General features: G+C 46.4%; 1 long non-coding RNA gene across 1 annotated transcript; it reads right to left on the bottom strand.

Annotated features, from left to right (window-relative positions):
- Nucleotides 1–8,380: 8,380 nt before the first annotated feature.
- LOC128784825 (uncharacterized) lies at nucleotides 8,381–9,435 on the bottom strand. The gene is made up of 2 exons (XR_008429636.1): nucleotides 8,602–9,435; nucleotides 8,381–8,521 (listed from the first exon to the last, which is right to left on the bottom strand). It is a non-coding gene; the product is annotated as an uncharacterized LOC128784825 (long non-coding RNA).
- Between the last annotated feature and the right edge of the window lie 13,046 nt (nucleotides 9,436–22,481).

The raw sequence follows: 22,481 nt of genomic DNA on the forward strand, positions 1-22,481 counted from the left end.
GGAATCTGAGTTTTGTTGAAGGCCCATTTCTACAGGACACTGGCATAAGTTTTCTCTGCATGTCAGATCCTCTTTCATAGGGTAGGAGCAATAGCAGTTCCCCTCAGGAGGGAAGGATGAGAGGAGCAAAGAAGTTTCACAGGCTTCTCTGTGAAACTTCAGATTTGCACTCCTCTGTTCACTGCAAATACTTCGTGCTCTCTTCCTGCATGGTCTAGTGTCTTTCTGATCCCACTTAACTGCCTGTGGTTTCAACACCTGTGTTTCTGTGGGCAGTGTCACACAAGGGAATTATATGGTCTGAACTAAATCCTGGGACACTTGCCTTTCAGTTCAGATAACTCATCTCCTGGCAAAGCTGGCATCTGTTAGTCTCTGATATAAGCTGACTGCAAGGTTCAACCTCCCAGCTCTGATTACTTAACCACTGACTCCTTCATCCATTCTGTTGCTGCTTCTCTTAGCCCTGCTTCAAGAAACCAGTACAATGCTTTCCCCCAGGTAACTATCCCAGAGATGTTTCCCTGAAAGCTTTCTGAAGAATGAGCTGGTAGGGCTCACTGCCTGTCCACTCTGACAGGTGCCCATGTTGTTCAAACAACCTTCAGAACTGGCCCAAAATTTGAGGCAAAGAAAGAGATAATTAAGAGGAAACATTTGCTGTTGGTTTATTCACTACTATTGACTTTCTGGGTCCATCCATTAAGCAACATCCTAGCTCCAGGGATTTAGTTTGCAAAACCAACCCTGGCATTCATTGAAGTAGGATTTTACTTTATTTCTTCCAATTTTGTGAGGATAGCTAGTCAGTAACAGTGCTCAAAACAGTACAATCTCATACCTTCTATTCAGGCTTGCAGAAATGCAGGGTGGGGAAGTAGGACAAATAAAAATCTCCTTCTTATTATTTTTTTTTCCTACTTGTATTCTTAATTAGGGATACACACTTGCTATTCCTCCCTCCTGGCCACTGCAGTCGCACTCCATGCTGCTGTTCTCACCTTCACTGTCCTTTTTATCTCACATAGTAAAAGAAGTCCCCAGCCACTGCTGATCCAAATGCTTCAGTGAGCCTTTTTTCCAGGGCTTCAGGATTTAGGGTTCTGCTTTAGCTAATCTCTTTTCAAGCTTCTAAGACCTTGTATGTTTTGCAAGATAGGAATATTCAGAAAATATGCCTTTTGCCACTAGCTAGCTAAGCAAGGTCACAGCAGGTAATAGGTTGCAGGGTACTGCTGTGACCAGGGCGGGAGCCTCAGAGACACACTGAACCTTCCTAAATAGACCAAAGGAAACACTGTCAGCCTGAAAAAAGCTTTGCAGTGTAAAAAAATGTAGGCGTCTCTCTCTTCTCTTCAGCCCGGAAAGGTGTTAAGTCCTTCATGATGCTTTACATTGCCTGTACTCCAATGCAGTCATGACAGTCATGGCAGGCAAGTACAAGGCAGAGGAGCTGCATCATTGGCATTCCCTCCCTTTTTCACCTGTTACAAATGGCCAGAGATCTTTGTAGTACCTGACAGTACTTTTACTGAGGTGTCTTGAGACCTGCTGTGTGATAAGAAGATGCTATCAACCCTTTCTGACTCATGAACACTGCTTTTGATGAGGAAAAACAAATATAGGACAAACAAAAGCACTTCTATGAAATTATATAGAAGTTGTAAAGGGAAGGTCAAGAAGACAATGAGGTGTCCTAACTCATTCTCAGACAAATAGGCATTTCAAAAAAATCTTTGTATTTTAGGCATTGTGTCCCCCAGAGCAAAGTTGCTCTGTGCCACTTTGGAGGGATCATTGCACTTCTCTGCCTTTGGGACCTCATCTGGCACCTGTGACTTGTACTTGTCAAAAAGTAATTTAGAAGGTCAAAATTGGGACTGTCCCAGAAGGATAGTTACCTCTTAATGAGCTAATAATCTCTACACAGCAAGAAAGGATTTAACTAAGACATCACTGTGGCCAAATGGAAATGTGCCCATTGGCATGTATGGAAATGGGAGGGAAAGAGAAAGAAATTAATTGAAAATGAAAAGCGTTAAGAGAAATTCTGGAAGGAGACAAGGCTGCTGCTTCATGTAGAGGTCTGACAAGGGACATCTGAGGGCAACCTGTTGTGGTGGTTGGGGAACTCATCAGGTGGACTGGAAAAGGTGGCAGATAGTTTGCAGCAGGACACAGAGGCAGTGACCTGCCTACCCATCAAAGCTGGGCTTGAAGCTCTGCCAGCCTGTGGCAGTAGGGTTGTATTTGTCCACATACAACTCACCCTGGAAAGGGTAGAGGGGCTCCCTGAAGGGCTTCCTGCATGTAGCACCAGGATGGGAGAATTTTGTGCATGTGACAGCTGTAGGCTGGTTAGTAAAATCTTTGCTTTGCTGGTTATCATAATGACTTGGGGCCCTCCAGCCCCAGAACTCAGAACTATTCCAGTCATGTTGCACAAAACAGCCCACACAGAGCCCTGGCCACAGTGCTGCCTGCAGTGGGCTCCTGCCCAGCTTCTCTTGTGCAGGACCTGGGAGCAAGAAGGGGTCTGGCACACATTTGGTGCTGGGACCTTCAACTTTTCTTTGATGTTTAAACTCCTAAAATATGCTGGTGTCAGTGCAGATCCCTGCTCAGCAATTTTAAGCTTACTCATGAGCGGTCTGTTTTTTTTTTTTTCTCAGATACCTCTAATGCACCCTTACTTCAGAAAAACCACCACACCATTTCACTGCCACCCTGCCCTGTTTAATGCCACTTTCTTCTTCTGAGATGTCACAACTGATGAGTTAAAGCAGTTGCCCCTGAGAGAGTGGCATAATCTCCCCTCGAGGGGAAAGGTGTGGGTGGGTACTTCATGAGGGACAGGAAAGGGCTGTGGATAGGAGATGGATGTTCAAGTTTTCCACAGTCACAGGCTTCCCACGAGGCTTTGTAAAAACCTTTCCACGTGAACTGTGCCAGCAGGGTCCAGGGATGATACAATGCTGCAAGGTGCTTAGACATCGGACTCACAGGGATTAGTGCTTTAGGCAGGCAGGGAGCCTGGGTCAGGTCTGGGCTCCTGAAGGTTTTGGCATCATGGAGAGCTGGAGAAAGAAATGCAACTGCTGCTGACCATGTTTTCAGGAGAGCTGGCTCAGAAACCAGGCCAGGCATGTTCCTGTGAGAGGTACTGAGATCTCCGTGAAAGTCCAGCGATCCACAGCCAAGCCATAAGCCAGTGTGAAAGTTTGGCCCAAAGATGGTGCCCCAAAAACTGGGGTGTGAGTGGTGCAGACTGAGCTCTGACCCAGAGACCTCAGTAATTACACATAATATCATAATAATTTAATAATTGTTAATAAATTAAATAAATAAAACACATGATCTGACACAGTGTGTTCCCATATGAAAAATCTTAGAGTACATACAGCCTGGCCATTTCCATTCCATTTCCATTCCATTTCCCCTGCTTTTTACTTGGAGGAGATAGGATCACTGGACTCCTGCCCAGCCTTGGCCATGATCAGTATGTCCTAGCATGTGTCCATGTGTCTGTCTGCACGCACCCATGCATGCATGCATTAACCACTGGCACTGCTTCCACCCAGCTCTGCCAGGCCAGACTCTAAAAGATGGATCCCACATGGAGCACACCCATTTGGGGTGGACAGGTGTGGGGTGACACCTGCACCTCAGGTTTCTCCTAGCCATGAAGGCATCAGCATATTTAATAACATCTTGATGATTGGAGGGCTGTTTAATTTAGTGGCGTGGTGCCTGCTGCTGCTGAGGGAGTTGTTCCCAGAAGATTTACACCTGTTTCAGTGGAGTGGCTGCTCAGCTCTCCTCTGCTCCCAGCCTCTTGTGCTGCCCCTCAGAACCTTCCTCCTCCCCTGCCTGGACAGTGACACCTGTTGGGGCATAGCTGACAGGCTGGGAAGCACTGGGGTGAGCTCACTGTGCCACCAGGAACCTCATTCCTTTTGAATGATGAGCCAGACAAGCTTAGCGTGCTCCTTATTTTTGTAAGGAGACAGAGAGGATTTGCTGCTCTTGAATTTCTTCTCCATTTTTACCTTCTTCTCCTCTAACTGGGTTTTATACTGTCTGGGATGGCCCCGAGTCTCTCTAAAAAGTTAATTCATCAGGCACTTGCATTTCTGGAGCGAATTAGTTTCCAGGCAGTCCAGATGTCTTCAAGGCAGTCCATTATGCATCCTTTGGGCATGCTTTTATTTTTGGTGCCAGGCAAATTTTGCAAATTTTTCAAATTCTTCCATGTGAATAAATCCTACTGTCAGGAAACCCACCATAGATACGGGTATGTAGCTGGGTACAGGTACACAGTGTTCCCAAGAATTCAGAAGTAATGACTCAAGTAACCCCTTCCCTTGGATCATTAAGTTAGCCTAGAAATATGGAAATCTGGAAAGTGTCTTGCTTGTGACTTCTTTCTCTGGCAATTTCAGGATGCTTCTGCTCCAGCTTTTACCTGCAGTCAACAGAAGAGAGAAAAGCTTCTCTACTAATGCATCTATGTTTGAAAATTGAAGTGGAAATGTTTGGGTAATAGCATGAAACCTGTCATGAAGAACCACAGAAGGCTCTGAAAATCACAAACTGTATGATGATAACAGTGGAAGTTCAGCAAAACTTGGAGACCTCGCCTCCCTCCTTAGGTATGGCTGCAAACTGCTGCTGAAGCTGATGGTGGGAAGAGGCCTGTAACAGAATCACAGAGTCACAGAGCAGTTTAGGTTGGAAAGGACCTTAAAGACCATCTTGTTCCAAACCCCTGCCATGGGCAGGAACGCCTTCCACTAGACCAGGTTGCTCAGAGTCCCATCCAGCCTGGCTTTGAGCACTTCCAGGGATGGGGCATCCACAGCTTCTCTGGGCAACCTGTGCCAGTGCCTCACCACCTCAGAGTAAAGGATTTCTTCCTAATAGGTAATTTAAACCTACTCTCCTTCAGTTTAAAGCCACTATCCCTTGTCCTATCACTACATGCCCTTGTAAAAAATCTCTGCCTTATTGAAAAAATGCCTCTGCCATACTGAAAGCCAGCCACTACCCACAATTCACATAGGAAGCAGAAACATTTGGGCAATGGAAACATTTTGCAGCTTCATCTGAATCTTTTTGCCCCTTCCTTAGAAATGGCCACCCACTCTTGAAGAAACATTGGCTTGCCTTGATGAAGAGTCTCTTCATCCTGGGACAGAGCACTGGCCCATTGGCTGTGTCTGCTGTGGGTGGCTGGCAAGCAGGGGCTGGGAAGCAGAGGCTCCACCTGGGTAGGCTAGATGCTCAGAGGAGCCCTGCTAGAAGGAAGATACCTCAGCACCAGCCTCCTGCACCAGCTTGGTCCTGAGAAAGAAAGAAAAAAAGCCCAGCACCTCCAAAAACATGCAGTCAATGCTTTCCTGGAGGAAAAAGCAGTCGCCATGTCTCTCCAAGCCTGGGGCTAGCAGGGTGTTATACCAGAGCATGGTTTGACTTTTCTTTCTAACCTGAGGTTTCTAGTTAAGTACCACCTGGCAGTACCCCTGAGCTGCAGCCTGGGTCATCGTTTCTATAAAGGGCTGCTGGGTTCACTCATATTTATAATACTTGCCCCAGTACGGCATGTCAGCTTGCAGAGGTCAGCTCTCCTCCGGAATCATTCCACAAGCTGTGCTCCTATTTCCATCCCCACCTGCCAAGGGGCCTCCCACCCCCTGGCAGATAGGACCTGGGGGTGGCTCGCTGAGGGGCATGGCAGAATAGTCTGAATGGTGAAGGGCATGAGGAAGGAGGGTGCACAGGAGATACAGTGCCTGGTTTCTAGTGTAAACTCTAGGAGGTAGGTGTGTGGCTTTCTCTAGTGCTCTAGGGAAAGTGGGAACCACTGTATCCCTGTGGGAGACAGGCTGTGAAAGCAGGCAGGTGAAGAGTTTTCTTCTTCAGGTGCATTTCAGTAGGTAATCTGGGTAAGGAGGATCACAAAAAATTAAGGCATGGCTCCAGCTTGATCCCTTCTTCTCTGAGTTCATCAAAGATGGCTTCAGACTGATTCTTAGAGCTGCCAGCTATACCACATGGTACACTCCAAATGGAGTTGTACCAAGGAGAAGATCAGGTGCCAGCCTGTGACCAACATTCAGATATTCCTTGTCAGCAAGCCATGACATTGCTCTCAACAGGTCCCTTGCTGGGTCCCGTGGTCCTAGTGAATGCTGAAGATCCCTGACTGAGGTGTATTTTGATGGGCAGGAGACAAAAGCCAGCTTGGAGGATGTGACAGGTTTTAGAAGTCAGGCTGTACGCTGATGGTGTTCCTCATCCTCTTGTGTCTCAGAGCACGTGCGTGAGGTGAGGAACCAGCACTGCCAGCTCTGCTCTTCCGCCTCTCAGGAGCTGCACATCACAGCTGTGTGTGGCGCCTGCACGCTGATGGCTGCAACTAAGCTCCTACAAAGCTCCCTGGATTAGCAGGTGTGGATATACAGGGCAGGGATGCAGTAATTTGAGATGGAGTAGTTAGTGCAGTCAGGCAAATGTCACATGTAAAAAGAGGATCTAAAATGATCTAGCACAGCAGTTTGTGCTCAGTCCTTACTGGCTCGTAGCAGGAAACCAAGATAGCTTTATTTTAGTAATTATAACTGATACCCGTTCTTCCTTGGTCGATGTATTTTTCTTGTTGGGTTTTTTTATTTTCTATTTTTTCCCTATGTCTTCCCTTCCCTTCCCTTCCCTTCCCTTCCCTTCCCTTCCCTTCCCTTCCCTTCCCTTCCCTTCCCTTCCCTTCCCTTCCCTTCCCTTCCCTTCCCTTCCCTTCCCTTCCCTTCCCTTCCCTTCCCTTCCCTTCCCTTCCCTTCCCTTCCCTTCCCTTCCCTTCCCTTCTCTTCCTCTCAATTTCAATCCAGTACAGAGGGAAAGATTTCCAGGAGGATTACAGAGCTTTCATTATGCTCTCTGGGATGTTTTGACAAAGATAACAATACCCACCTCACCATAAAGTGATGTTTTCTGGACTACTCATATTACTATTTTGCCAGATTTAAAGCCTGCAGATTTATGAACACAATGACCTTTTAAAGACCAATTTCAAGCTGCAGTCATTTCAGGATCATTATTTCATTTGCAAGTAGCAGATTTTTGGGGTTTAAACAGCCAATTAGAAACTTAAGGCTAGTTTTGTGAAGATGTGAAACCCTGATGTTTTTTCCTGCTCCTAGAGTTTGTTCTGATTGCTATTTGTCCAGATCAGACCCACAGAGGAGAGAGGCATTTATTTAGGCAGTTAAATGAATCAGAACAGGGCCTGAGTCATTGATGAATTTAAAATTTTTCAAATCTGATTAAAAGCCTGAGTATTTGAGACTCAAGTTAGTCCTTTTGACTAACTTTTGTGTTGTGATTATATACAGAACTATGTGGCTGAACAGCATCATTTATCCTGACAGTGTCAACCCAAATAACTGCACATGCTGAAAAGGAGACTTCTCAGCAATCATGTCAGGCAGGCTTTCCATGACATTAATTGAAGTGCTAATTGAAAAAAAAACCCAGCTAAAACTCTCCAGTGGCAGAAACCACAGATCCTGCAACATAAAGTACTTCAAAATTGTGTTTTAATTTGACACAATGGTTAGGACTGAAAATATGTCTTTTGATGTCTTGAACTGCAGTATTTTAATTTTTATCCAAAATTCCCTTCCTATACCTAAACTATGTCTCAGATGAGAGCCGGGAGACCACTGCTTGAGGATCAGGCATGCACACACACACACGCACAGACACACAGACACACACACACATTTACTGGAAACATTTTGAAGGAAACCTGGGGAGCCTGATACTCAGGAAGAGGTTGCAGGAGTGGCCAAACGTGCCCAGAGTTATGCAGCCCTGAGAGATTGCGCTTATTAAACTCTAGTGAACCAAACACTATGACCAGCTGCTCTCTTATAGCTATCTAGTGTCAGTAGCTTGGCTTTTTTTTTTTTGGCCTGTAAATTACTGTACACAGGTGGGGAATTTATTAGCATAAGTAAAATTAGGAAGCAGCACTCCATCTATCTCCCCACTGACACTGACAGGCTGTGAGATGTTGACCTTCTCTGAAGTGTTTGTCTGTATGGCCCTGAACCCAGCAAAAACACTTAGGCCTGGGCTTAATTTTGCATCCCCTTAGGTCTGCCCTTGCGCTAGAAGTTAAGTATGTGGGTCACTGTTTTCCTGGATCAGAGCCCAACTCCTGAAGGTCCTTCAAGATTTAGCTAGATAGAGCTTCTTAAATTATATGATGCAATTAATGGAATGGGATTCTGCTCTCTTTTCTGTTAGTGGCTGATTTGTGATGGGGAGGCTAGGCTGTGCAGAAGTATACAGACAGACATCAACAGTTTCTCACAAACTATCAACTATAAACACATTAATAAGTTTTAATTATTAAAGTCTCTGGAAGACCAGCCTTTTTGTAAGATGATGAAGTCTGTCCCTCCTTGCAGACCCAGCATCCACATGCTGAGGTCTATGTTAAGAGCTGCGGCAAGCACATCTACAACAAAGAGCCAAACTCTGAAGCTCATAAGTGACTTTGCTTTAGCTAGGAGCTGTCAGAACACTGAGAGCACTTACTGCAGGATGACCAGGTCTTCAGATTGAGCTGGTGGCGCTTGAGTCTCCTTGGTGGTGGAATATAGCCCCCTGTATCACATGTACAATGGCGTGCTTGTCATGGCAGGAGACAGGGACTGATCTTTCCATCTCCTCCAGCACAGGCAAAGGAGGTGACCGTGACCTAGAACCACAGAATCACAGAATGTTTGGGGTTGGAAGGGACCTTAAAGATCATCTAGTTCTAGGGATCTGAGAAGCATATTGCTCAGGATATTTCTCCAGCATGGCAGCTTCAGGGTGCCTCTGCTCCAGCTTTTACCTGCAGTCAACAGAAGAGAGAAAAGCTTCTCTACTAATGCATCTATGTTTGAAAATTGAAGTGGAAATGTTTGGGTAATAGCATGAAACCTGTCATGAAGAACCACAGAAGGCTCTGAAAATCACAAACTGTATGATGATAACAGTGGAAGTTCAGCAAAACTTGGAGACCTCGCCTCCCTCCTTAGGTATGGCTGCAAACTGCTGCTGAAGCTGATGGTGGGAAGAGGCCTGTAACAGAATCACAGAGTCATAGAGCAGTTTGGGTTGGAAAAAACCTTAAAGACCATCTTGTTCCAAACCCCTGCCATGGGCAGGAATGCCTTCCAGTAGGCCAGGTTGCTCAGAGTCCCATCCAGCCTGGTTTTGAGCACTTCCAGAGATGGGGCATCTAGAGCTTCTCTGGGCAACCTGTGCCTGTGTCGTATTTTTGAGACCCTCAGATTTTCCTCAGCCTTAGATACTTGTGTCCAGCCGGTCCCTGTTTCCCCCCCGCTCCTTTGCGGCCTCCGCCGTGCGTCCCCTGCCCGCGGCCGCCGCCTCACGGGGAACCGCCAGGTGGCGCTGCCGCCCCGCGTGAGGCGCCGCGCGCCCCGCCCGTCTTGTCCTGGCAGGCGCGCGCGGGGTGTGAGGGGCGTCCCGGGAGGGACACGGGGACAGCCCGGCGGGAACAGCCCGAGTGACCAGGGACAGCCCGGTGACCAGGGACAGCCCGCCATGGGACAGCGGGGCAGCCTGCGCCTGATGCCGCATGTGCCGTACCGTGGCCTGCCTCGCCCGCTCTGTGCTCCCTGACCCCTCGGCAGAGAGAGGGGTCCGGTTCCAGGGGCACCTTCGCCGTGTTTCGCTGATGGTGCCAGCAGTGTGCGCCTATGGCCATGTCCAGGAGTATCCTGGGGTGCTTTTGGAAGAGCAATGCCAGCAGGTCGAGGGGAGCAATCCTATCCCTCTGCTCAGCCCTAGCGAGACTGCATCTGCAGTGCTGTGTCCAGTTCTGGGCTCCTCAGGACAAGAGAGACGTGAACCTCCTGGAGCAGGTCCAGTGGAAAGTTGATTAGATGATTAAGGGACTGGGAGCACCTGCCTTGTAAAAAATGGCTGAGGGAGCTGCACCTGTTCAGCCTCAAGAAGAGAAGACAGAGAGAACCTTATCAATATATTCAAATATCAGAAGGGAGGATGCCAAGAGGATGGAGCCAAACTCCTGTCGGTAGTACCCAGCAACAGGACAAGGGGTGACAGGCAGAAACTGGAACACAGGAAGCTCCACCTGAACATGAGAAAGAACATCTTTACTGTACAGGTTAACTGAGCACTGGACAGATTGCCCGGAGAGGATGTGGAATCTCCTTCCATGGAAATATTCAAGAACCATCTGGACACAATTCTGTCCAGTGTGCTCCCCACCCTGTCTGAGTTGGGAGATTGCACCAGATGGTCTACAGAGATCCCTTCCAGCCTTACATATTATGAACTTCTGTGTTTTAACTAGGACCTATACAGAGGTCTGGGCTCCACAGTGGTCCCATGGACAGTGTTTGTGCAGCTGACAGTGTCTGCAATGTACGAAGGAGTGGTGAGGAGTCACAGGACTTTGGAGGTAACTGCTAGAGTGAAATTAAGGTCTTGGCTTTCCACTTTCAAATTCTGAGGCTCCCCTTGGCCCCCAAAGTTGCAGAGGGCAGCTTTAGGCAGGGTTTTAAAGGGTCAGAAACCAAAATGTAATAAAGCTCCCAACCAAACACACACGTAAGAGTCTATTTATGTAAATTAAATCTTATTACTTAGAAACGATCATGTAACTTAGGCAGCTGCGATTTTTGAACAGGTAAAGATGGGTCTGCTGCGGTTTAGGGGTGTGTTAAACCCTTCTAAGGCTGAATCCAAGGCACATCCCCACTTTCCCCACGGTAGGATGCTTTTTCTACATTCTTCCAGCACTGATGGAAACAAAGCTACATGGCCAGTTGGGCTCCGGTTTAGCCTTGTCTTGCTGGGGCCCCTTTTCATACCAATTCAGACAGCCTGGCATCAGTTCCCTTCTTTGTACACCGGAGAGAGGGGCAGGTCGGGGCACACAGCGCAGCGAGGAGCGGCGGGGTCTCCAGGCAGCGCTCGGCGAGCGCCGGCAGGCACAGATGGTGTTATTTCCCCCCGAGGGCCGCGGGGTGCCCGCAGCGATGCTGGTGCGCGGCTGAACAGGGCACTGGGATTTGCATGTGCCCTTTGCACGCCAGGCGCCGGCTATTTAAATGACAATGGGGCGAGGGGCAGGTTAGGTGTATATATAGGCAGAGAGATATTTCTCTGTCTGCGTGGGCTGCTGCTGGCAGCTGCAGTCCAGCAGCCATCCTCGCCTCCCCTATCAATATCCTTTCCCCTGAGCTGGAAGGACTAAGGGATAATTTAGTCTTTATGCTAGTTTGGACTTCGTCTGATTACCAGCTGAGCCTGATTACACAGGCCTTGCTGTCCCTTCTGGGAAATAGTCCAGACAGCACAGAGGGGCCACTGCTCCTCCTGCCTGTTTTGCCACTGCCAATCCCTCTGATTTTATTTTGGATTGCAGGAGGGGTGGCTTGTTCTTTTTGCTGTCCTCCCTGTGCGCCCACTGTCAGGGACCAAAGGACCTAGTTTTTCATGAAGACCATAAATCACATTCACACACAGGGCTTGAATACCACCGTGTAGAGCCAGCTGGTGGGGAGCTGAGCTCTTGTGACTACTGATGACATGGACCTGGGTCCTGCAGCAAGGAGCAAAGTGGGGCCCATCTTCAAGTGGGCCTCCTTACTCACCCCAGTTTTCCTTTTCTTTCACCCTTTGGCACTTCAGTATGTGTCAGTGGGTGCCTTGGATATGTGTGTAACTGGGAGCAAGAGTGAGCTGTCAGGTAGAAACCAGTCCATGCAGCAAAGCTGAAGATCTGTTCCAGCTGAGCATCCTAGCTCCAGTTATTTCTGAGAGCAGAGCCAGTGTCAGGCCAGGCAGCGTTGAAGTACTGGGAACTGACAGTAGCCAGCAGTTGCAGTCCAGCAGCCAGCCCATCCTCCCCCACCACTTAGGAGCACTTGGATCAGCCAGACACAAGATTCAGATCTCCATCCATATCTACAGTTCTACAGAGTTCAGAGAAAGTGAAGTTTTGGCTTTGGGCTTATGCAATTTTCAAAGCTAATGAACAGATGGTGTTTTACTTGCTGTCTCCAGCCCCTTTGTATTAGCTGTGATCCAAGTCTAAACGCCATAGATGAATTAGGATGGTCATGTTCCCACATTCACTTGGAGAGGAATTATGTGGGGAGATGGAGGGTCATAATGCAAAACCTCGTAGAGGCAGGACCAGTTTAAAAACACCTCTGCGCAGCTGGGGCAGTGTGTGTTACACAGTGGAGTTACCACAACTTCTGAAGCTCAATGAAAACACTTGACCCTTGACTTGAACTAAGACCTCTGGTTATTGATCCCAGGAAAACTTTAGAGAGAGGGCCATTGCATTCTGCCTGCAGCAGCTCTGGCTCCTGAATGGCTCCTCCTGTTTTTAGGAACTGTCACACTGAGCTCTCCCTTCAGCTTCTCTACACTGTCTCCACACCTTGTGGGTGACTAGGACTGTACAAGAGTTTGGCTCCATCATCTCTGGGGCTCAGTTTGAAATAAGCTCTTATATTGCCTGGTAGCTTCTCTTCACCAGAGTACAAGCCCAGCTTCTAAAACCTTTTCTCATAGGTTATGTGCTCCAGGCTCCTCACCATCTCAAATTGATTCTTCCAGGGTTTTCAACATCCCTCTGGAACCTGGGAGGTCCAAACAGAGCAGAATATCTAGGCACAGTCTCACCAGCACTTAGGAGCAGACTGGGGTAATTTCTCTCAATCTGCTGGCCACCTTCCTCCTGATGTAGTCTAGAATGTGGATGGCATTATTTGCAGTGACAACACTCTCCTTGGCCTCCACTTGTAATCCCCTGGTCCTTTTCAGCTGGGTATAAACAGATGTATCTTCACTGACAGGTCATACAGGCCCAAGGAGTGCTCCTGGTTGCATTTGACCCCCTGAGTCCCATTGGTGGTGGCACCCTGGCCATTTTTCTGTATCCTGTTCCATGAATCTGAGACAATATGAGAGCTTGAGGAACAGTGGGGTGCATCAGCTGCTGAGAAGTGATGCAAGCAAGTGTCAGAGATTGGAACTCAAGCAGTGGTTTGTCTGGTGGCACCAGGGGTGCTGACCTCTCCTGTGGCACTGCAGGCTCAGGTAGCACAGTGTTGTCCTGTGCTCTGAGGCACAGATGTACTGAAAGAGACTCTCTAGTACATGGTGGAGCAAAACATCACACACAATGTTGTGACAACTCTATTGGACCAGAGAGCTGTCTGTCAGTATCCTGTTTCCAAGCATGACTAGCAGCAGTTGTGTAGGGAAAAAGTATCACTACCAGGAGGAGGATGACTGTCAGGCCTACCTTTGTAGCTTTGGGACATTTTGGAAATATCCACAGAGAGGACTTTAATCAGTCTTTCCATGACACAGCCTGAATGAAGCTGGATAACTCACAGCCCAAAACATATGCTGATTTTGCAGTGGCACTCTGAGCCCCTTTTCATTGTACACAGACATTTGTGCCCTCATAGGTAATTTAAAGGTGGAACATCTACAAGTTATTGAAATGTTCTGTATTAATAGTTCATTTTCAAGCAGCTTTTTGCTTAGGATTTATTTAAGGTGAAGCAAAATGTTTTTATTGATCTGAAACTCACTTATTTGCAAAGAGTTTTTTCTAAATGTGTAATTTCAAATTCCAGGCTGCTTTTCTGGTATATGTTGAACACAAGAGTTGAGTTTTTTAAATTGCCTCTGCTGAAGAGACAGGAAAACTATGGAACCTCAATACTCCTAGACTTCAGTTGACCTTTCTGTCAAGTTTTGGGGGGCTGGGTTTGTTGTTGTAATGGTCTGGCTGAAAGCATTGCCATTTCTTGTGAAGGAGAGTGCAAGCTCCTGAGCTGTGTCATGTTTGCCAAGCCCAAACATCAAGTGTTTTGCTTTGAAGAGCTTGGGAGCCTGTGTTCCTTGGTTGGCTAACTGGGATTTTAGGAATAGAATCTATTTTCGATAAATGATGCCATGTAGACATGCTAATGGGCAAAGTGTCAGCCTCCAGGTAACAATATTGTTCTTACAGCCTGCTGAAAATGGTGGTTGGTGATTTGGTCTCTCCTGCTAACCATTGTTTGCCTAAAATGCAATTAAAGCTGATGTGAAGTCCAGTCCTGGGCTAGGAAGACTGGGAAGTGTGCTACAGAGATCTAGGGGTTTCTGAACATTGCTTTGTTCCAAGTGATGTGTCCTGGCCCTGGCTCCTTTTGCCATGCTATTTGTGCTGCCATCACTGAGGAGAGCTGTGCTACACCTGCTTGCTGCTGGTGTGGGCCCCTCCAGGTTCATTAGCTGTGCTCTGCACCGTGCTGAAGTGGTGCTGCTGCAAGACACGAGCTGTGCTTCAGCTGCTGAGAGCAGTTGTGCCTGAGGTGCTGTGCCATGGGGCTCGATGCAGGGCCTCCACCTTCATGATGCAGCTCACGTGCAACCTGGACCCACTGCCTGCAAGCCTTTAGCTTGCTCTGTGCCGTGGTTGGGTAGCAGGGGGCTGCATTTGGGCTCTGCCCCTGGCTGCTGTTATTTATGGAAACTGGGCAACTGTTCATGGAAAAAAGCTGGTTGGTGCCTTGCCAGCTGCTCTTCTATGGGCAGTAACCTGCAGAGCATGTGTGTGTTCAGTGGTGTTCAACGAGGTGTGTGGCTATGGAAACCTGCCTCTGCATGCCCAGAGAGTGTGTGAGAGCCTGTGAACAGAGGTGCTAATGCTCCTCTGCCTTGGCTCCCCTGTGATCTTCTGCAAACAGCCCTGCGGGGAGAACCACTTCATTTTCTGCTCTGCATTCCCTATGCTCACAATACCTGGGGAAAAATGACAGTTCTCTTTTCCTGAGACTACATGTCAAATGCCCGGGGCTGTAATGAAATATAGATCTACCTGATGCTGGACATAATACACGGGTGTTTCATTCTACACTTGAGGAAAGAGCCTGCCATGTCTCCAGCTCACTGCAGCCTACTGAATCTAGAGGAGAGCCATTCTCTAGCTTCACTCACTTTGCTACCAGACACCTAAAGTAATAATATGGTGCTCTTTAGGGTGTAGTAAGGCTCCTTGGGAAATATGATCAACTACAAAATCAGTCAGGGACTTTAACCGAAGACCCTATTTGGGGAATTGGCTCCTGACTACTCATTTCACCAGTGCTTGTTTCAGAGCCACCTCAGTTTCTGTTATGCTTCTGATCTGGGAGGTCCTTGTTAAGCAGCTGCGGATGTCTGGCACATCTTCCTTTCAGCCCTGACCCGTTTAATGCTAGGGAGGACAGATGAACACGAGCTGAGCCAGAGCTGACGTAGAGAGGAAGGAAGAGGCAGGGAGATCAGAGTTGCCTGAAAATGCTTTCTGCACTGCAGTGATGGTCACCACCCAGAAAGGGGAGCAGAGGAAACTCTGTATCTGGAGGAACCTGCCATGCTCAGAGACCCATTCTGCTGCAGCTCCAAGCATGGTTTGAGCGCAGTGTGTGGCTGAAGTACAGCAGCTTAATGAGTTGCCACATGTCAGCCACACTGTGGTAGCCATCTGTGTGTGATGGATGTGTGGCGTGCAGTGGGGTGCTGAGGAAGCTACCTCCCCTCCCCATCTTTGCTATTTCAAGTGGCTTTGAGTTTGTCACAGGCTGTGGGCATTGATCTCTGCTCAGCTGCCATGGGGTGGTGAGCCACCAGGCTGCAGAGCTTGGAGCTGCTTGCCCTTTTCCAAAGTGAGGAGTCAAGCTTTGCTGGAAGGAGACATTTCCTCGCATACTGCCCATGAAGGCATTCACTGTGACAGGAGATCACTGAGGCCAATGACTGTGCCCAATGCAAAAAAAAAAAATCAAATATTTATTTAAGTGGGCCTTCCAAGTGATCTATCAGTAAATATGCAAAAATATGCAAGAGCCATGAAGGAAATGGAAGAACCCAGCTTTGAAGTGTTACAGCCTACCCTGGCCACAGTGTTCATGAGATATTCTTAATGGACATGTAGTCCATTGTGGAGGACAGCAGGTTTTTGAGCACCTTTTCTAGATGAGGCAGCCTTGACCTCATCCATGTATCAGTATCCATGCCAGGATACTGAGCTACACAAACCTTGTCCTTAGTCTGGCAAGTTCAGCCTGAAACCTTTTTACACAGCTCTCATCAGACCAAGACAAAACCAATGCTCCCAGATCAGGTGTTAGGCTGATTTAATGACAATCTTTCTTTTAAAACAACCTCAACACCACATCAGTGAAGGTTATTTTTTAAATTGGGCGGCTGAAAAAAAATGAGAATGACCTATAAGGACTTCTATTAAAAAAAAAAATTAAATAGTTGCTGAGGAGTCATCTTTGGTAAATGCCTACTAGCTGGCTTGACGTGGGTCTTCTGTCTGCCTTTGTGTACGGGTACATATGGTCTCAGTGGATATGTGTGGAGTGGAAGCAGTCCTGTTCTGTAGGTCCCCTGTGCTCAGGTTTGTGTTTGTGTACTGGGAGCGTTAATGAGAACAGACTGCCTTTCTTTCCCTTCGTTCCCCAATCCCATCTGTTCAAACAAAAGGCTGAAAGGGAGAGAGAGCTGAGACCCTGCTGGTCAAGAGGGGATGGATAATAACACATATCCTTGGGCTACATTTCAGCACATGCAACCCTTTCAAGCTGTGCTAAAGCTTTTATTCAGGCAAGAGAAAGAACAACCAATATAAAATAAGGATTTTTTTTCTTCTTTTTAGAAAAGCTGCATCGGGCCTGAAGGATGCTACATTCCGTTCTTTCCCTCTAATGTTTTATAATGCTGGATTATCCAAAAAAAGGGTTTAAACCCGTACTGATTATATATTTGTGTGTGTACAGACAGAGCATGATATTGGGCTACAGCAAGTGACATATGCAGAGGGGCCAGGGATGGCTTAGAAAGTCAATTTTCACTCTGTTTGCACATGGTAACAGTTCCAGATTCGTGTAATTAACTATACATCAAAAGGGTGTGAAGGAAGATATATTCCTCTCCACCTTGGGGATTTGATAGGTACTTTGCAATTCATGGTTAACCCCCCATTCACATATTTGTCATTATGGTCATGCCAAACAACTCATCTGAAGATCAAAACAGCTTTCTTGGGGGCTGTAACAGCGAAAGAAGCACAAGAGATGGCACCTCGAATCCCAGAGCGGGTACCGAGTGGCAGAGAGGGATGCAGCCCTGGATGGCGGCGCTGGTGTTCAGCCCTCTGCCAGCCGTTCCAGGGACGTCATAATGGTTTACGGGAGAAAAATGGTCTCAAATGCCATTAGTTTAATGCTTCATAATGTCGTTGTGTCTGTTTTAAATGCAATCACCAAGCTCAGGGGACACCCAGGACTAAAATAAAAGAGGAAAAATGCTGCCAGAAATGTAACGATGGAAATGGAGGCAGGGAAATCTGGCGAGTGAAGAAATGAGATTCACTGGTTCTTTTCCACTGAGCAGGTAGCACATGAGTAATTGGTATTGGACGGCTAAAGGGATATTCATCATGAGAACTGATTGCACCCAGGTTGTAATAAATACACCGAAGTAACATAATCAGTCTCGAGACAGAGGAGAGTTTTGCAAAACACAAGACCTGGTCCTGGCCAGGATTTTCAGAAAGAGTAATTTCAAGTGAGATTTCTAGTGCTGTGTTACTGTCTTTGCCTTGTTTTCAGAAGTGGTGCACAACAAATCCTACCAAATGCGTCCATCATCCCCTACCCATCCAGCAAGAAGTTTATTGATGTGTTTGTGGGTGCCTAACTCCAGGGTGCACTGTCTCAAAGAGAGGGAGCCAGAAAAAATGAAACATATCAAAACCAATGAACAAGCTGAATGTGATCTGTTCACACTATTAGAAATGCAAATAAATAAATTGGAAAAGCAATGAGTGCAAGCAGTGGTTGTGCTCATGCAAGCTTAGAAATCTTTCTAAGTGTCTCATATCTTATTTCAATCACACAGGTGGAGCTGTTTCCTTAGGGATGAAATCCTCCTTTGGTTGACATCTCCCACTCCAAATGAGGCAGGTATATGTTCCTTTCAGACAGGAGCTGCTCGGTTTCATCAGTCGTCAGTTATTCTATTCCAGGGAGGGATTAAACAAGGTGAAGGGATCATAGGACCATCTAGCACTGCTCCTTTGTGTCCTTTTTCTTTGGAATACTAATAATTGGGAGCAACCTGCTTCTAAGCATTGATGCTGGCAGCTAATCTAATGTAGAAAATTTACATGAGCAGCATATCCCCTCTCATCTCTACACCTCTTCTCATAGGGCATCCATCTCACATGTAGGTTGCACATTGTGGCTGCCCTCATGTCTATCATTAGAAAGCAGACCCTTGAGTCTGGCCTAACTGTGCACCATTGATGTATTGCAGGACAGGCCTCTGCTGAATTCATCCATCAAGCAACCGCAAGAAGTGATTTCTGTGTATTAATGTGCTGGTGGGTGCATGCAGAGGTTGAAAGAGGAAAGGTTCATGGTAGTAGCTGGCTTACTGAAAAGACAGAGAAATGAGTGTGGCAGAAATAGGGTCCTTAGCATTGCAGATAGGTACAGATCAATAGGTTGTTGCTTTCAGCTCTTGTATTTGCTTTCTTCTACAGCTATTGGTAGAAAACAAGAAAAAATGAGGTTTTGACAATGTTTTCTACAAGGCTGGTTTTAAGAGTCTGTTCCCAGAGTCTTACAACCCAGCTGAATGTAACTGTGGAGGCTGAGATTCGCCATGGTGGATGTCTCTGGTGGTTTGGGTTGAGGGAGCGAGTTTAATCTTGGAAAGAGGTTAGAGAAAAAGAAACAGATGTATCTGTAGTTTAAAATTGACTAGCAGTGCCTTTCTTTGAGAAGATCTAAAGTTTTTGTGGAGCAGAGATTAGAAATTTGGCTTGAAAGGAGCTCCACTGCAGGGGATATGACTTCTGTTATACCCTGAAAAACTGTCCCTGTTTGGCCAGATTGTGAGTCTCCAAAGAAAACCAGATTAAATCTCATTGGCACTTGGCACTAGAGTTTTGTCAGAGTTTAACAGCTGAACTGCCTGTCCATCCTTGACATGTATGACCAAAGTGCCTAACCCATCCCCTTGGAGCACAGCCCTGAGCTGTGTTTTCCTTGGAACGTGCTTAACTGTGTGGGACTGCCTTGCTGACAGGTACCACAAGTGCAGACTGTGGGAATACAGCTGAGAGGGACACAAAGAAAAGTTTCTTTGGAATTCACCAATGGCTAAAAGTGTAACCAGATGGTCTTAGAGCATCAGGAATCACTGAGAAAAGTCAATGAAATAGCTATTTTGCTGTCATAGATGAAATAGATAAAATTCTTCCATTAGTTCCTGATGTGAAACAAATAAACTAAGAGATATGTTTTTCACTGCAGGCCATCAGAGACATTTTTTGTTATCCTCAAATATATTCCCTGGGTGTGATGTATCAGCAGACTTCCGGCACAAGGCTTTAGGAAAACGGAGTGTTTGTTGGCAATGTGTTCAACACGCTTTCAAGGAAACATCCTTTCCTTCTTCTGACATTCAGGTCATATTTCATATCCTACCCTGCTTCCTAGAAAATAATAGCAAGATTGGTGATATTAAGATACTTAGGTCTGTGGAGGTGGTATTTCGATATGGGAAAGATCATATGAATAGCATAACTGGTGACTTGGAGTAACTTTGGAAAAAGCCAGATGAACTAGCAAAATGGTCTGTTTCTTATGATGGAAATGCTGTGCCTGAAAGAGAAGTTAATACAGCCAGGTAGGCGAGAAAAATATTTTCAAAGAGTCACATCAAAGGTGTTCAGGAACTGAAAAAATCAAAGAGAGGAGCCCAAAGAAGTTTCATGCTGACATCAGAAGGTCAGTAGCATCAAGGAAGCTGATGAAGCTTGTCAAATATCTAGGGATAAGTAACAGAAATAGTAGGGTTACCAGGGGTGAAATAGTAAGATTACTGTAAATGAAACATGAACAAAAATACTAGTTTGTGTGATACCACAAGAAGCAAAAAATAGAGTAAGGGTTGTTAAGGCTGGTCTGTATTGAGCATCAAGGGTATGACTTCAGCAATCAAACTGTAGACACTGAGGAAGATGCTGTTTATGTCAGGCTTGGACAGGGCCCCAGCACAGACAATTCCTCAGCAGGTACCAGCTCTGATAAACAGGAGGATGGCAGCAAGGTTGCAGCACATTGAATGTGCCATTGTTCTTCCCATTATCCCAAAAGGAAGGCAGGCAGTAACCATGAGATGCTCAAATTGAGAATTCAGAGGTGTTGTGTGCCAGCTGTGCCTAGGGTTTATGGAGGCTGAAGTGAACAAGACTGTGAAGCAAAATCTGTTCCCATAGATTCTGCTGACTCTGAAAAAGTATAAAGGACCCATTCCAAAATCAGGTAGGCGTAAGCCAGCAAGGGGATTCCAAAAGCATGGAAGGAATTTTTCCTGGATACAATATACCTGATACCAAAATATCTGTACTCAACAATCTATCAGACTGGGTGCTAAAGTACTTACTGAGGATGGACACAAACCCAAATTCAGACAGATGATTAGCACTGCTACAGTTCAGAGTAGTACCTGAACAGTGTGGGTTGTCACATGGTCAGTAGGAAACTGAAGAACAAGAAAAATCCTGATAAGAACTCTGAGAATCAGAGCCCCTGGTGATTCTAATATAAAAAAAGCCTAGATAAAAAAAGTAATATGTTATTCATGGACCCAGGAGTTGCTATTATGAATCCTTATGATCAGAGGATGCATAATATAAAGTTGCAAATGGTGGGTTTTGTCACCTCATTTCTCTTTACAGAGAAAAGCAAGGCACAATTTTTTCCTAAGGATTTACTGGGAAAGGCAGTGAAAAGCCTCAGAGAGAACAAGAGAAAACAATTCTTATCTGCTTCTGTGTTTATCCCACGTGGAATGTGGTATGGAGATTGTTTACCCAAGGTGATTGCTTGATTGGATTCTGGTGATGGTTGTTTGAATTCGTGGACCAATTGAATCCAGCTGTGTTGGACTCTTGAGCAGAGAGAGTCACGAGTTTTGTTAGTAGATAGTTGATAGATAGTAAGTAAGTATGATATAGTAAGTATCCCTTTAAAATAGTATATTAATGTAATATAGTATAGTTGTAATAAAGCAATCCTTCAGCCTTCTGATCTGGAGCCAGACATCATCATTTCTTCCCATCGGGGGTCACCTAATTTCCGATAGAGTTTAGCTCTGCTACTATGGAAGGCAGGTAAATAGATCCAGTGAAGAAATAAGGAGCAGCTTCTCACAACACAAGTGAAAATGAAGCTGGAATGATGCACTCTCTGTTCTGGAAGGGCCTCAGACAAAGACAGTAGGATCACGAGGAGACAGTTGATGTTATGTGACCACAATGAGCAGGCTTACTGCTGCTTGTCAGCCGTGCCATTGCTCTCTCAAAGGAGACATTAAGACACAATAGACTCAGCATTGTTGAGTCAGCTAATCCAGAGGCTCACTGCATATTTCTGCTTTTTGTAGATATTTTTTCAAAGTGCTGTGCTGCGGGGATGTCAAGCAGGGATCCCATTATATGGTGAAGCACATCAGTAACTGGCTTTTGTGACAATGAGCTGTGGTGCAGCACATCTGGAGACTGAGGTCATTCTGTACCAGTGCCTCCAGGAGAGAATGATGGTAACCTCCTTGCTTCTGAGTGCTTGCTGAAGGGTGCAACCTTTTACTCACTCTCCGTAATTAGAGAGAGTTTCTGCTCTCATAAAGCAGTGGCCAGCAATAAAGCAAGGCTAACCCACAGCTCTGGATCAAAACAGCCTGGGATGTTGATCTCTTTGAAAGCTGGCTCCTAGTTTGGTGGATGAATTTAGTGCCTTAACAAACTGGCTGACTGCAGATGGGCATACACAGGCTGCTCAGCTCCCTTTTTTATCTTTCAGATGTCACTACTAGGAACAGTGATTAAATCCCCATGTGACTACTTTCAATCAGTCAGAGCAGGTCTTGTTTCTCCAGAGTCACGTACCAGAGTGGCTCTATCACCTCATGGCACTGAGAGACCACCTGCGTTAGCCAAGGATTTAGATACTTCTCATGGTGGGATGAAGCTAGATGAGACTGGTCAGCAGGGTGGGACTGGGCAGGTTGCAAATTCTCCTGCTGTGTGGGTCAGGTCCTTATACTGCTGACAGAGCATTTGCAGTCTAAACACGTAAAGGGTGGAAAAGGGGAGCATATGTTGCCTCCCAGGAGGATGTGAGACACAGAGAAATACCAGACTGGCTGTGAGATTCAGAGATTTAGAGAAATGGCTTTGCTGGTGTCAGTCAAGCCAGAAGCTGCAACTCTTAGAGAAACTCAAGGAGCTACCATGCAAAGGAAGAAGGAGCCAGTGTACCAGAAGTGTCTGGTATGGACACTTCTCTTGAGTGTGACAG

The sequence above is a fragment of the Vidua chalybeata genome, chromosome 2 (genome assembly GCF_026979565.1).
Source record: "Vidua chalybeata isolate OUT-0048 chromosome 2, bVidCha1 merged haplotype, whole genome shotgun sequence".
Lineage (NCBI taxonomy): Eukaryota > Metazoa > Chordata > Aves > Passeriformes > Viduidae > Vidua > Vidua chalybeata.